The following is a 15,627-nucleotide window of genomic DNA, read 5'->3' as shown; positions in this document are numbered from 1 at the left end:
AAGATTAAATTAGTTAATATGTATAAAGCTCTAAGAGTAATGTCTTACATGTAATAAGTACCGTCCCAAACGTTAGTTATTATTACTAATATTGTTCATAGTATGTAAAATTAATCTAAATCAATGAAGCGAACAAGCCAGTAGAAAAATGAGCAATGGATAAGAATTAATACTAGAGGAATTCTGTATGGCAAATAAGTACATGAAAAGATGCTCAATGTCCCTGGTAATTTGGAAAATGCAAACTAAAACAATAGTGAGGTGTAAGTTTATACTGATCAGGTTACAGAAATCCAGAAGTCTGAAATTGCAAGCATGTGGAACCGTATGAACTCTCATGTACTGGTGATGTGAGTATAGTTTTCAAAACTGGTTATCAACAATTAAGACAAGAATTTGGTGATACTTGGTAAGTCTGAAAATGCACATACTTAACAACTCAGAGTTTCCATTGAATGTGCTGTAGGGAAGCTCTTGCAAATGTGTGCAAGGACATGTGTAAGAACATTTCCTGAAGTCGTGTATGTAACAGTGAAGAACCAGAAAAAAATAGCCGCTAAGAGGGGAATGGATAAATAAATTGTTGTGTATTCATATAAAAAATAAAATACAGAATTCATCACTAAAATGAAGTATTGCTACATTTATCTCATGATAAATCTCAAAACTTAAAGATGATTTAAAATAGCAAGCTAAAGATGCAGTTTGGATACTATCTGTATAAGAATTTTAAACATACAGAACTAATATATATTATTTATGGATATATTTGTAAGTTGTGAAAGAAAGAAAAACTTATGGGAATGATAAACATCAAATTTAAGATACTGGTTTTCTCTGAGGAGGGCAGGAAAGGAAAGACTGGGATATGAGTACACAGGCAGTTTGAAGTGTATCTATAATTTTTTATTTCTTTGAAATAAAGTGAAAAAGTCTGAAACAAATATGGCAAAATGTAAACATTTGTTCAGGTTGGGGGCTGAGAGCTGTGCCATTGTTCTCTGAGTTTTCCTGTGTGTTTGAAATATATTGTGAAATAAAAAAATTGACATTCATACAAATACATATATGTATATATACATATATATTCACATGCACATTTATTTTTAAAGATCCATCTCTTTTAAAATTTATAGCATATTAACTAAAATCTAAAGGACATAACAAATGTGTTAAGAGTTTGGTCCTTTACAGCAACGTTATGTTCAGCTCGTACGTGACTCCAGGACACAGAATCAAGCAAAGAACTAGGCTGTTTTAAGGTGTTTTCCCTTGCTTTAGTCATTAATCCTTTAAGCACAATGAGTGAATCTTACTCCTCAGATTGATCACAGTGTGTTTATGTTTCAGTGATGCCGAGACCTCAGGAACTGAGCCGTATGCCCCTTTGCTGTTTCTCAAGGAGATAACTTGAGCAAAGGATGGCAAACTCGCATGCAGTATTTAGTATTTGCAAGTTGAAATATGGGAAAAGAATTATGAAGAGAGCTGGGGTGAGGGAGAAGGTGCTCAGGGAACCTGGGGAGGAAAGGATAATGGCCCCGGGCAGTGACAGGAATGCTTTCTCATTTATAAATAGCAGGATGGACCATGGTCTTTGTAGTCCCTTGAAGCTTTGCAATTCTATGGTTTCACCGGCACACGTGTTCTTTTTCCATGCTGTTTTTAAAAAGGGGACATAATTTGCTGCAATTTTATGCCCACCTCTGTAAGCTGACCTCTAGTAGTATGTTGAATATTCAATATATCTACGTTTCTGCTCGACTTTTCTCACTTCAGTCCACTATTCAGTGTGTGCTCAATCCAGGACATGTATTTGATTTGTTCAGCTAATGCATATATGACTTGTCCTTGGGTGACCTTGGTGTTCTCATAACCCTCCATTTTCCTGTGGAGTGGTTGAGCATTGGTGTGACCTTAAGAAAATGGCTGCCAAGTGCACCTGCATTAGCTCTCTAACTAGGTTCTTAGTGAGCGAGGATGCAAATTATGTGCATTTTTGAGAACTTAGTTCTATAAATAGACCCCCAACCTATCTTACAACCAAAGGTATTTTAGGATAAATGAAATACGTCTCTGAAATTGTTAAAGAGCCTCCCCTTCTATGATAAAAACTAGAAATAAAACCTGTCTAACCTAATATTAGGGTTACATTAGAAATGGGACAAGCCTAAAATTATACATTTATGAGAGAGATATATTGGTGATGGTGATGATGACCCTTTTGTTCTGAGCTATTAGAAGTGAGCAAAATGTAAAGTAATTAAAATAACAGAATTCTGGGAAATGGTGGAATGAAAAATTAAAAGCTGTGATACAGTTTTACGTTCTTATGGAAATCCATTGATCATAATTAGCACATAAGCTAAATCAGAATGAATGGGTGGATTCTAAAGTACAGGCATAATATTGTAGGTTATGGATAATGTCTTTCCTTTTTGTTTAATGGATATATGATTGGTTCTCAAAGGCTGTTCACCTGGTAATGGAAACGGGTTTCCCTTAAAAGCCCTTCTTCTGGCTTTCATAGCACCAAGACATTACGGTTTTCTTCAGGCATGATGTAGATGCAGTGTATGTGCTGTCAGCTTAAACAGGTACTAGAACAGACAGCTCCAAGGTAGAGGGCAAAGGGCAAACAATCAGAAGTGGCCATCTATTGTGAAGATCATCAAACAGGCATGCTATCAATGGACTCAGGTGAGAACCTTAGAAATTAATCAGCCCGACTCTCAGTGTTTAGCTAGGCTGATTATATAAGCCCTGGAAAGTGAGCACGCGGTGGCAGGCCTGGGAAACTAAAGTTAATAGGAGTTCAATTCCAACAAAGGCTGAGAAGACGGATCAATTTGCAATATTCTTTTCTGCACCCATGCAACAAAGCAGAAACATGAAAGCCGAACATTAAGGGATGCTCCCTATGAACTGGACAAATCAATAAACATCAGTGGTAAAGAAAAAAGTTTCTCATTCTCTTGAGTACCCCAAGGGCTTTTCCATTTCAGGAAGTGATGAGTAGTGGTGGCCTCTGTCATGTTCCCTTCCCCTGCACGGTATCATCTCCTGCCTGCTCAAGGTGAACACTGTTAAGCATCAGCTGAAGGAGGATTTGGAGGGAGCATTTAGGAATATGACTGCCTCTTGTTAGAGATGTGCTGTGCTGGCTGGAAGGCAGATGGACAACTGTGTCTGTGGCCTCAGGGGGAAACGTGGAGGGAAGGGGCAAAAGTAAGATGGTAGGTTTCCTTGTTCCCCAAACATGCTGGAAGTACCAGGTGAGTGTTTTTTCCTGTCAGGGTTGAAGGGCTGCATAATATTGTGAGTTCTCTTTTTCTTCTTGGACTTGAGTCAGCGATGGAGAGCTGGAAAAATAGTCAGCAGACAAAGAATATGCAGGAAGCAATTTAGAGATAGAAGAATATGCTCAAATCTAACACAGGCTATTAATGATGTGATCCCAGCCTTGGCTTAATAAAGCAGAGACCCAGATTTCAATGTGAGCGGGTGCAGGTGTGTGCATGCATGTGTGCAAGGGTGTGCACATGTGGACCTGTGTGTGCATGCGTGTATATATATATATAGGCATGAGAAGAAATAGGACAAGCAAGAAAGGGACTGTCAGGGTAAGCGCTTTCTGAAACTTATGAGACTGTCAGACCAATTCTTTTCTCTTCTAAATCATTTCCCATAAAACAAGGAGATGATTATCTGACTGCTAGAGGAAAGCGTGGGTATTATATTTCATTTGGGGGGGAATGTAGATTTATGGCAGATGGGATTTTTTTTTAAACCAACAACCTAACAATGGCAGAGTTCATAGTGTGAGTTAAAGTGCTTGCCTGTGTTTTGTGTTTTAAGCTGATGGGATTTACACACATTTGTAGTGGTTTCAGGGGCTGTGCCATCAGAGGGACACTTGTTCACGAAGTACGAAGATGGAGAAAGAGTCTTGTACCTGTTTAACAAAGACAGTGCTTTCCCAACACTTGCCCAAGGCATTCTGCAACTAGAGACATCTGTTCACTGGGAAAATGATTAAAATGGATTTCACAAAGGAAGAGGAGGTTAATTCACTGACTAGTAGGAACAGAGCATCTATTCAGTGTAAGACAGTATGCCAAGTGCTTGGGATGAAACAATGAAATGGCAGGTCCTGCCTGCAGGAAACTCACAGTCACTGGTGAAGGTGGATGAGTAACCAGACCACTCCATTATAAGGTGGTTATTTTCCAGTGAAGCCACATACCAGCTGCCATGGGGTCCCAGAGAGGGAAGGGCTAAGCTCTCCCAAGTGGTCAGGGGGAGTGAGTCTTGCAGACAGAATCCCCAGGGCAGTGGGGAAGTTCTGGAGACTGGAAGGAGCAGGGGGCCTGCAAAGGTAGTGTGCACTTGAGGATCTGTGAGCAGCTTGGCTAGATCGGGCTGTGGGTGCACGTTGATGAGGGGTGGCATATAGAGGCGGGGTGAGGCCTGCAGCAGGGGAGGGCAGAGGCCAGTTTTGGACATTTGGAACTTTGGTAGAGGTGGAAATGTGTCAAAATTACTTTGGCGAAATGAAGCTTTTTGACTAGAAGAGAAGGCATCCACCTCTCATCGTTTTTAACTGGATAAAAAAAAAGTACCTTTTAATAAAATTTCCATCTGCAAGATGAGAATCATAAAAATATGACATCTTCTGCAGGTTGATATCCCCACTTCCCTCAATAGTTCTTCGTATTGAAATGGAGGTGTTTCAGACCTCTCGCTGTCTTGGTCTAGCCCCTGTGGAGATGACCTGGTTTATCAGAGTTCTGCTCAAGGCATGACACAGAAAGCTAGAGCACTCCCATAGTGTGGTCTGTTGTCAGGGGGTGTAGGGAACGGATTTGTCCCAACTTGCTCTGCCGGCACGCTCTGGATTACCCATGTTAACAGCCTCATCGCACTGTTTGCTGATCTTAAGCTTTCAGGGTGAAAACTTCCAGGTCCTTTTCATTTCAATGATAGGAAGGAAGCCAACTATGTCTTTTTATACAACTGAGGTTTTGTACCCCAGTTAAGAGCTTAACCCTTAATGAATCTTGAAAGTGATTAATTTTTTTCTTATTGAATCCTGATGTATCTACCCAAAATATAAGCCATATAGCATTTAATGGAGTTTTATAATTAAAATATTTTTATTTTTAACAAGATTGGAAGTAAAAATGTAGAAGGTAAAAAAATAACCAACACAATTGTCCTAACAAATCATAGTGTTATTATTTTGTCTGAGTTCCTATGCAGAAAAAACCTATATGGCTTCATAATCATAAAACAAGTAAAATTTCGTAGTCTGGTTTTAAAATAACACTTCTTAAGTATTTTTCAGATTGCCACAATCTTCAAAATAAAAACCTAACACTGTTGCATAATATTCTATCTTGTGGTTATATCACAATATACTGTACATTATTCTATCATTGAACAATGGGTTGTTTTCTATATTTATATTGTTATAAAAATACTGCAACAATGATTTTTTTGCATACTTAAATTTTTTTCTTTTGAATTATTTTCACCTGGTCAGATTACTAGGTCAAAGATAAGCAAAGTTTTAATGGTTGTTGAAACGCAGTGCTCTCTAAAATCCAATGCCACTTGTACCAGAAATGTGACAAACTAGGTCTTCACCTTCATTTGTGACTGCAGAGCCAAGACTAGTTATTGGTTATTGAATCAGCCATTACCGATTCAACTCAGTGTAATGTCATTCTGCCCTCATCTCCACATAGGAGAGCATTTGTGGGCTATATGGAGACAAGGATCTTGCCCACCACCATATCATGAGTCTTGCAGTTTCTAATGCATAATGAAGTCTCTAATGCATAATGAAGTCTCTAATGCATAATGAAGTCTCTATAAATATGCGTTGAATGAATAAAATGCCTTCCAAATTCCGTAACATTTTTTTTGACATACCATTCATTAACCCCGTTAAAAAATAAAGGACTGATTAGTAGTGATTCATTGTTGGTGAATCCTTTAGATCCCCCAGTATTCACCACTTTCTTTGTTAAGGACCCTTATACCATTGTTCAGGTAATAGGTTTTATTTTTTAGTTGCAACACGTTATAAATGAAATTATCTTTTTACAAGCAAACAAAACTTACCAAAATTGGAAACAAAAAAGCAATTTCTTCTAATTTTTATACTCTAGATAGCAGCATGGCCTTTTTTAAGAACGTAACTATACAATTTGCAGGTTTTTAGCAGTTCTGCACAATCTTTTCTATACCCATTATACATTTATTCAGTAGGTGTTTACTGAGGGACTATTATGTACCAGATACTTGGGTGTTAGTTTAGAGCAAGACACACATTCTTTGCCCTCATGTAGTACATTGTCTAGTGGGGAAAACAGACACCAAAGAGTAATTAAAAATGCTGAATTTTTGTAAATACAGAGGGCTAAAGAAGTCTATTACAGGCTGACATATAACTATTCTGCAAGTCATTTCTGGAGGAAATAAAATGTACTGAGTCCTAAGGTATGAATAAGAGTTACCGAGCAGTAGGTGGTGTGGTCAGTAAGGGGGGTGGTAAGAGGGCAGAGCACGAGCTGCGCTCTGATGCCCGAGAGAGAGGGCTGCAAGTGTGGAAAGCCAGGTCAAGTTGAGTGCAGGTGGGTTACAAAGAGGGATACAGAGCGAAGCAACATGAGGGGCTTTGGTTTCTACCGGAAGGGCAATGAGAAGCACTGAGGGTTATAAGCAGGGCAGTGTGGCCTGATCACATGAGCCACAGGAAAGGAAGCAGTCTTGTCTGATTTGGTTTATACTGAGTGTTGGTGGAGGCAACACCCATGGGATTCCCTTTGTATTGCAAAATGGACCAATGAGCTGAATCCTCTCTGAGCTTTTTGCATTTTGATTTTTCTTCCCCTCAGACTTGTCCAGATTTGTCACCAGTATAAGGAGGCACAAATCTGGGCTTTGCCCCTGGACGTCCTGAGCTGGTGGTTTCCACATTCCCCATTCTAGAAATGGGGGTCCGGTTTTGAAGAGGGACGCTGTCCTTCTGTAAAATCAGCCTCTGGACAACGTCTGTAGCACCATCTAGTCCAGACTGTGAATTTTTTTGAAACACCCAGCTCTGTTCTGGGGCCTGGGTCTGCCATTCTAACACAATTTAGGTAGATTTTGTTAGTTTGTAAGTAGTTTCATTTACAATGCATTGTGATTAAAAAATAAAATCCATTACTAAGCCATGTTAAGATGGCCGTTGTACTGCTGAGCCCTGGAAGGAGATTGCCTCTGCAGAGGGCAGCAGCAGGGAAGTGTGCGGGAGGTGCAAGGGTGGGCCGTCTCCTCGCTCTGATTCTCCAGGGACTGCCCTCACTCGCACAGGATAGAGTCATACCTACCATCATGCCAGCCGGCCTGTCTGCGGGGAATGCTCTAGTAGAAGCCAACTGTTTTCGTTGAAATCTTTTTCCTAAAATCCTCCTCCTTTCTTTTTTTGGAGGCATTTGTTCATGTTACTGCTTTCGGTGACTTGTCTGGCTGCTGCTAGACCCGAGAGTTCTAGCCGAAGCCAGGTGCTTAACTGTGACTTGAGTAGAGACTAGTTACGAAGTAGAAGACCTGATTGGATCTGAGCATATACATTTCTACCAACAGTAACTAGAACAGTGGCTACCTCCCCCCGACCCCCCACTGTTAGTTGAGTGTCTTTAATGTGCCAGACACTGCTTGATGCCTTGCTTATATTTTTTCTCTTCTTTACAAGGACCCTGCAAGGTCGGTATTCATATTGCTGTCATCTAACGTGTGGCAGGGTGGGGGCTCCCAGCAGGAAACAGGTGGTCTACTCAAATTAGAATAATTCGCAGAGTTTAATAAAGGGACTATTTACAAAAGTGTGGTTAGAGTGAGAGAAATCCCACGCATGGTGTGCCTGGGGCTAGTAACAGTAGAGTTCCTTTGTTACAAGTCTTAAGACTGAAGGAGGAACGAGGGAGTGTGTGTGGGGATGGGGAGGCTGTTTGAGGATGCCGTCAACAGGGGTTGAGTCTTTCTCTTAAAGGATAGGCTTGGTCCACAGCAATCCTGAAGCAGTGGAGCAAAGGAGGTAAATATCCCCATGTCACACTTCTCTCTCTCTCCAACCTTCCGTTTGGAAGCCAGGGAGCTTGTTCTTGTTTCTATATGGTGCAGGGTGGAGAAGGGTGATGAGGGTGCACATGTAAACTGTCTAGTACATCTGCCAAACTCCTTGATGCATTTAGTATTCAGCTCCCTGCTGACCTCTCCTCCCCTAGTCCTGTCTCCATGACTGGTAATGGGGACTCCAACATGCAGGTGTTTGGTCCATGAACATTGTGGCCTCTCAGTTGTTTTACCTCGTCATCCCCCAGATTGTTTCCTCCTCCCAGCTTCTTTGCTTACTCTCTCTGTCATGCTCATACTCATACTCATAATCTTATCGCTACCTTGAGACCTCCAGGCCAGGGGTACTCCCCCTGGTTCACTATCCTTTCTTGTCCTCATGTCCACACTTCCTACCTGTCCCAGCTAGGAGTCCCCAGCTGGTTAGGATCACTCCTGACTCCTTTGCCCCTCTCTGACTCTAGGGTCCTCCTGATAAGACCTAGCTCTGGTTTACACCATCCAGCCATCTCCTCCATGTCTGTACTTGAGTAGCTGAAACTTCTTAGAGAAAACATACAACTGGGCCAGCTGATCACATATTAAAATCAGGCCACAAATCTCAAATGAGCTCTTATCCGCATTGCCTTTCCACTGCACTTACCCCATAGGGAAGTACTTTCTTTCTCACCAAGTTACTTAACACCTCCCTTCCTCAAAACTGTACTTTCTTTTGGTTCATTTCCCAGCTGAGGAGCTTCCTTTGTACTTTATTTAGAGAATAAAGTAAGTCAGCTAAGAAATCTCCCTACTTCCCATCACCTGAATCTGTACGTATACTCATACCTTCCATCTTCTGTCTTGTTGCAGTGAAGTGTTCTGCCCTTATTTACATCCAAGCCATCCACTTGTGTTCTGGATCCTATCCCCAACCGTTCTCAGGTCTTTGTGTCACAGTTTTCTCCTTTGCTCTCTGTATCACCATTCCTCTCAACTGGGTCATCCTTGTGAGTGGCTACACGTGCTCTAGTATTTTCTGTCTTAAAACACACGCCTAAACTGGCTGGTACCACATTCATTTCTCTGTTCCTCTTCGCAGCAAAACACCTTGATCTTGTCATCTGTAGTCTTTCTCTCCACTTCCTCACTTCTCCCCTGTTGACTACCAGTTCTGTTTTTCCCCTGAAACTGTTCTATCAAGGTCACCTATGACCTTTTATGTTTTAAAATTCTGTGGTCAATATCTTGTCTTCAGATTACTTGTCTTCTCAGCAGCTTTTGATACAACCTTCCACACTCCTTCTTGAAAACAGTTTTTCTCATCTTTTCCATGACAGCTGCTTTCTGGTTCTGCTCCCACCTCACCGGCAGCTCAGTCTTAGCCTCCTTTGCTGACTCCTTCTCCTCTGGCTGACCACCAAAAGATCGCATGACCAAGGCCTTTCACTTCTCTTGCTATACATTCTAGCTTGATAATATCATTTATAAAGTGATGGCGCTCAAAGTTTTATTTCTCTCTCAGATCACTCCCCTGAACTTGTATGGTTGACCCTTGAACCACGTGAGTTTGAACTGCACGGGTTCACTTACATGCAGGTTTTTTTCAGCAGTAAATGCTATAATACTATGTGATCTGTAGTGGGTTGAACCCATAGATGTAGAACCGCAGATACTGAGGACCTGTGGTATGGAGGGCCGACTTACAAGTTTTATGTGGATTTTCAGTTGCACAGAGATCCACACCCCTAACCCCACGTTATTCAAGTGTCAGCTGTATATTCAACTGCTCCTTAAGCTCTCTGTAGGATGAGTTAGTAGGCATCTGTAGAAAACATTGCTGGGAGGTCTCCCACCTCATTTACTCTTCCTGAACGTGCACCTGGACTGCACATTCCAGCCTCCTTTACAGATGGGTGTGGCCATGTGACAGATTTCTATCCTGGCATTGGGCAGAAGTGATGTACATCACTTCTAGGTTTTGCCCATAAAAACCTTCCACATGTGATTGTCTGTACTCTATCTTTCAAATGGATACGAATGAGCACGGTGACTTCTAAAGCCAAATGTTGAAGATAGATGGGCCATAACGTGGAAGGAACATGAGACTCTGAATCACAACTTGCAGGAGAGCTGCCTGCCAGTGAAGAATAACTGATGGGGGTTTTAACTGAGGAAGAAACTAAATCTTATTGTATTAAGCATTTGGATTTTGGTGTTTGTAAGAGCAGCTAGACTTACCTTAATGAATAGAGCGTCTTAACCTTAACCTGCCCCAAGCAGAACTTTTGGTTCCCTTTATCCCAAACCTGCTCCAGCCCCAGTCTCACCCATCCCAGTAAATGGGGCCACCGTCCATCACTGCTCAGCACTAGATGAGTGCCTAACATATACTAAGAGCTCATAGATACTTTTTGAATAAATAGGTGTTATCTCTGAATCATTTTTTTCTCTCTCATCTAATCCATCAGTAAGCCGTCTAAGCTCCATTTCACGGTAGTCTATCTACTTCTCTCCACTTCTGCTATAAGACCTTGGTTCCAACGTCTGCCAGCTCTCAATGGCATTATTGCAGTAGCCTCCTATCTGGACTCTGCTATGTTATTTCACCCTCCAACCCAATCCTGTCATAGCAGCTAGACTGAGCTTTGGAATATGTAAATCAGATCACACTCTCCTTGTCAAAGCCCCACAGCGGTTTCCCTTTACACATGGAATAAGGTTCCCATCCTAATGCAGGTCTGCAGGGCCCTCTGTGTCCTGGCCGCTACTTCCCTCTCTGACTGGCTCAGGAAGCTCTGGCCGCATTGCCCTTTTCCTGTCCATGAACACCTCTGGCTTGTTTCCACTGCAGGGCTTTTCCTCTGGCTGTTCCCTCTGCCTGAAATGCTCTTCCCTGCTTTCCTTATGGCCAGCTGCTTTTTCCCAATCAGGTCTCGGCTCAAATGTTCCCTCTTCAGAGAGGCCTCCTTCAGCCATCCAACGTAAAGAGGCCCCTCCTCCCTCGCTCTCAGCACCTGTTCTGTCTTTATCATTGCGCTTAGAACGACTTGACTTTTAGATAGTGTATTTCATTGTCTTCCCTCTGTCCCCACGAGGGACCTAGCTTACCTTGTTTAACACTGTATTCTCATCACTAGAGGCAGTATCTACCATTTAGTACATGCCTAATATGTGGCTCAAAAAATGAACAAATTTTTACCTAAGCTTACACAAATTCAAACACCGTCTTGCCTCTGATTTATTCAAGCCTCATACGTGGCTCAAGGTTAGCTTGTTGCCAGCATTAATACCATTGATTATTATCATTATTAAAATTTTTAAAAATTTTATAAAAGTAAAGCTTTAATGTTTTCATTGCAGAAAATTTGGAAAACACTAACAAGCAAACATAGATAATTAAAATGGGACTGTAATACAGCATCCCTGAGCTACTCATCATTGATATTTTGGTGTTTTTCTTTCTGATTATTTACACACATATTAAGCAAAAGTAGCATTGTTTCCCACAGTGGAAAATTGGCCATATCTTTCCATGTCATAGTAGTCTTGTTCGGCAAGCATCTTCTTAGAGGGCACTTCAGCCCAGTTTCAAGTTCGGTGGTGGCTGTTCCTTTGGAAAATTGCTCTGGGTCTGCCAAGTGGACATGTCCTTTGGTCATGGTATTGCATCTCTGCAGGCACTGGATGATGTCAATTTATCACTGCCGTTGTCCTGGGGGTGGTGTTGAAAGTCAGGTAATGCTGTTCTTTCTGTGGTTAATTTTTTTTGTTTGTTTTTAAAGCTAAGAAGTGAGACCTATTGCAGAATTCTGTGACCCAGCTGGTTCATTGGTGACAGGCTAATGTCTCCCAGACTGTCTGTGGCAGCTTGCAGATTGGCAGCAATGAAAGCAACCTCCATTACATATAATAAAAGTAGGAATCTTAATAAAAAGTTAAACAAGAAAGGGGCACAGTAAGAGCTGTATCCAACTTGCCTTGGGTCATGGCAAATTGTCATGTAGTTACTGCAGCCCCAAAAGACAAGGCATTGAGCTGTGGCTCAGTTACAATTTCTTTTTCAAATTTTGTACATTAAAGGAACACTTATAACTAATTATTATGTTTATGAATATATAACTAATGTGTGTGTGTGTGTGTGTGTGTGTGTGTGTGTGTGCTGCAAGACCAGAGGACCAGAAAAAGGGCAAATCCAGCTAATGCCCTGCAGGTAGAAAAATATTTTGGCTTTTTAATTGTTTATCTTAGTGGACTGTATGGGATGGTTGGTCCAAAGACATATTTTGACTATGAATTTGGTTGAAGGATCACTGTTGTTCATTAATAATTGGAAGTTGGGGTGAAATAAGCTTCTCAGCTCATACTGCTATATACTCAGACCCCACAGAGAAGTCTTACCAAAAGAGCTCTTCTGTGGTTTCAAAGGGAATTTTCTGTAAGACATGGTATGGTAGGCTGAATAATGGCCCCAGTGATGTTCACATTTCTAATCCTTGGAATCTGTGAATATGTTACCTTACATGGCAAGACGGACTTTGCAGGTGTGTTTCCTCTAAGATCAGGAACAAGACAAGGATGCCCACTCTCACCACTTTCATTCAACATATTATTGGAAGTCCTAGCCACAGTGCAGACGAGAAAAAGAAATAAAAGGAATCCAAACTGGAAAGGAAGACTAAAGCTGTCACTGTTTGAAGATGACATTATACTATACATACAAAATCCTAAAGATGCCACCAAAGACTGCTAGAGCTCATCAGTAAATTCAGTAAAGTTGCAGGATACAAAATTAATATACAGAAATCTGTAGCATTTCTATACACTAACAATGAACTATCAGAAAGAGAAATTAAAGAAACAGTCTCATTTACAGTCACATCAAAAAGAATAAAATGTCTACTTACCGAGGTAAAAAACCTATACTCAGAAAACGATAGGACACTGATGAAGGTAATCGAAGACAATACAAATGGATGGAAAGATACACTGTATTCATAGACTGGAAGAATTAATATGGTTAAAATGACTATACTACCCAAGGCAATCTACACATATAGTGCAACCCTTATCAAAATACCAATGGCATTTTTTATAGAACCAGAACAAATACTTTAAATATTTGTATGGAACTATAGAAGACCCTGAATAGCCAAAACAATCTTGAGGAAGAAGAACAGAGCTGGAGGTATCACACTCCCTGACTTCAGATTATACTACAAAGCTACAGTAATCACAGCAGTATGATACTGGCACAATACAGACACATAAATCAATGGAACAGGATAGAGAGCCCAGATAAAAACCCACACACTTATGGTCAGTTAATTGACAACAAAGGAGGCAAGAATACACAATAGGGAAAAGATAGTCTCTTCAGTAAGTCGTGCTGGAAAAACTGTACTCTACATATAAAAGAGTGAAATTAGAACATTCTCTGACATCATATACAAAAAGAAAGTAAAAATGGATTAAAGTCCTAACTGTAAGACTGGAAACCATAAAACTCGTAGGAGAAAACATAGGCAGAACACTGTTTGACATAGATCATAGCAATATTTTAAAAATCTGTCTCCTGAGGCAAAGGAAATAAAAACAAAAATAAACAAATGGAACCTATTTACACTGAAAAGCTTTTGTACAGCAAAGGGCATCATCGACAAGACAAAAAATACCTACTGATAGAGAGAAAATATTTGTAAATGATATGACCAAGAAGGGGTTAATATCCAAACTATGTAAACAGCACATAGTAAAAAACGTCCAAACAACCTGATTAAAAAATGAGTGGAAGATCTGAATGGACATTTTTCTAAAGAATACATACAGATGACCAATAGGCACATGAAGAGTTGCTCAGCCATCGCTAATCATCAGGGAAATGCAAATCAAAACCATAATGAGATGTCACCTCACACCTGTCAGAATGGCTGTCATCAAAGAAACCACAAATAACAAATGTTGGTGAGGATATGGAGGAAAGGGAACCGTTGTACACTGTTGGTGGGAATGTAAATTGGTACAGCCACTGTGGAAAACAGTATGGAGGTTCTTCAAAAAACTAAAAGTAGAACTACCATATAATCCAGCAATTCCACTCCTGGATATATATCCAAAGGAAATGAAAACACTAATTTGAAAAGATACATGCACCCCTTCATAACTGCATTATGGAATAGTCAAGATACGGAAGCAACCCAAGTGTCCATCAGTGGCTGAATGGATAAAAAAGATATATATACTGGAACACTACTCAGCTATAAAAAAGAATGAAATTTTGCCAATTGCAATAACATGGGTGGCTTTGGAGGGTATTATGCTAAGTGAAATATGTGAGGCAGAGAAAGACAAATACTGTATGATATCATTTATATGTGGAATCTAAACAAATAAAACATACTAGTGAATGTAATAAAAAAGAAAGACTTACAGATAGAACAAACTAGTGGTTGCCAGTGGGGAGGGGGAAGGGGCTTGGGGCAAGATAGGGGTAGGTGATTAAAAGGTACAAACGACTATGTATAAAATAAATAAGCTACAAGGATATATTGTACAGCACAGGGAATATAGCCAGTATTTTATAATTATAAATGGAGTATTAGCTATAAAAATTTTAAATTACTATATTGTACACCTGAAACTAATATATTATTGTAAATCAACAATACCTCAATAAAAAAAAACCGCAATCCAATACCAGTACACATCAAAACCTGGTAACACCAAGTGCTGATTAAGATGACAGGCAACTAAAAAATGGCCCTGTTGCCAGCTGGCTGTGTGGCCTTGCTCAACATCTGAGCGTCTCTGTGCCTGAACATCTGCACCTGGAAACAGAGCTATCTTTCTGTATCTGAGCAGGATTATTGGAACCTAGGGCCCTGTAGCTCTTATTCACTGCCATAGGGCCTGGCACATAGTAGGAACTTAATAAATAATGGTTAAGGTTAAGGACTCCGGAGCCAGCCTGCCTGGGTTCAAATCTTGTCTTTGACCTTAGGCAAGTTACCTAACCTTTCTCACTTGTTTTGTTTGTAAAGTGTTGATAACAATACCTACCTTCTAGGGTGGTCATGGAGAATAATGAATTCGTATATGCCAACTGCTGAGAATACTTCCTGGAACACAGGAACAGCCATAGCAGTGTCTGCCAATGTTAGTGTGTCAACATTCACTTAATAAGTATTTATTCAGCAAAAAAAAAAAAAAGAGAGGCAGCTGGGAACTCTCATTCATTGCTGGCAGATTTCAAAACTGGCCTCACCAGAAAACTGGCCTTCTTATAATGTAAAAGATACACTTGTTGAAGACCAGTAATCTTGCTCCTGTGTATTTGTCCTAGAGAAATGAGACTTGTGCTCACACAGCAATCTGTATGCAAATGTTCATCTAAACTCTGGCCATAATGGCCCCAAACTCGAAATAACCCAAGGGTCCAACAGGTGGATGCGGCTCAGCAACCCAAAGGAGTGAGCTGTTGACACATGCAGCATCTCAAAGACGTCATGCTGAAGCCAGTCTCAC

General features: G+C 40.6%; 1 long non-coding RNA gene across 1 annotated transcript in view; it reads left to right on the top strand.

The window, feature by feature from the left end:
- Positions 1 to 15,627, top strand: part of LOC140685668 (uncharacterized) — a 136,431-nt gene that overhangs the window by 77,142 nt on the left and 43,662 nt on the right. The gene's annotated exons all lie outside the window — the stretch shown is intronic.

The sequence above is a fragment of the Vicugna pacos genome, chromosome 15 (genome assembly GCF_048564905.1).
Source record: "Vicugna pacos chromosome 15, VicPac4, whole genome shotgun sequence".
NCBI classification, from domain to species: domain Eukaryota; kingdom Metazoa; phylum Chordata; class Mammalia; order Artiodactyla; family Camelidae; genus Vicugna; species Vicugna pacos.
This window is presented reverse-complemented; position numbering and strand designations above follow the sequence as displayed.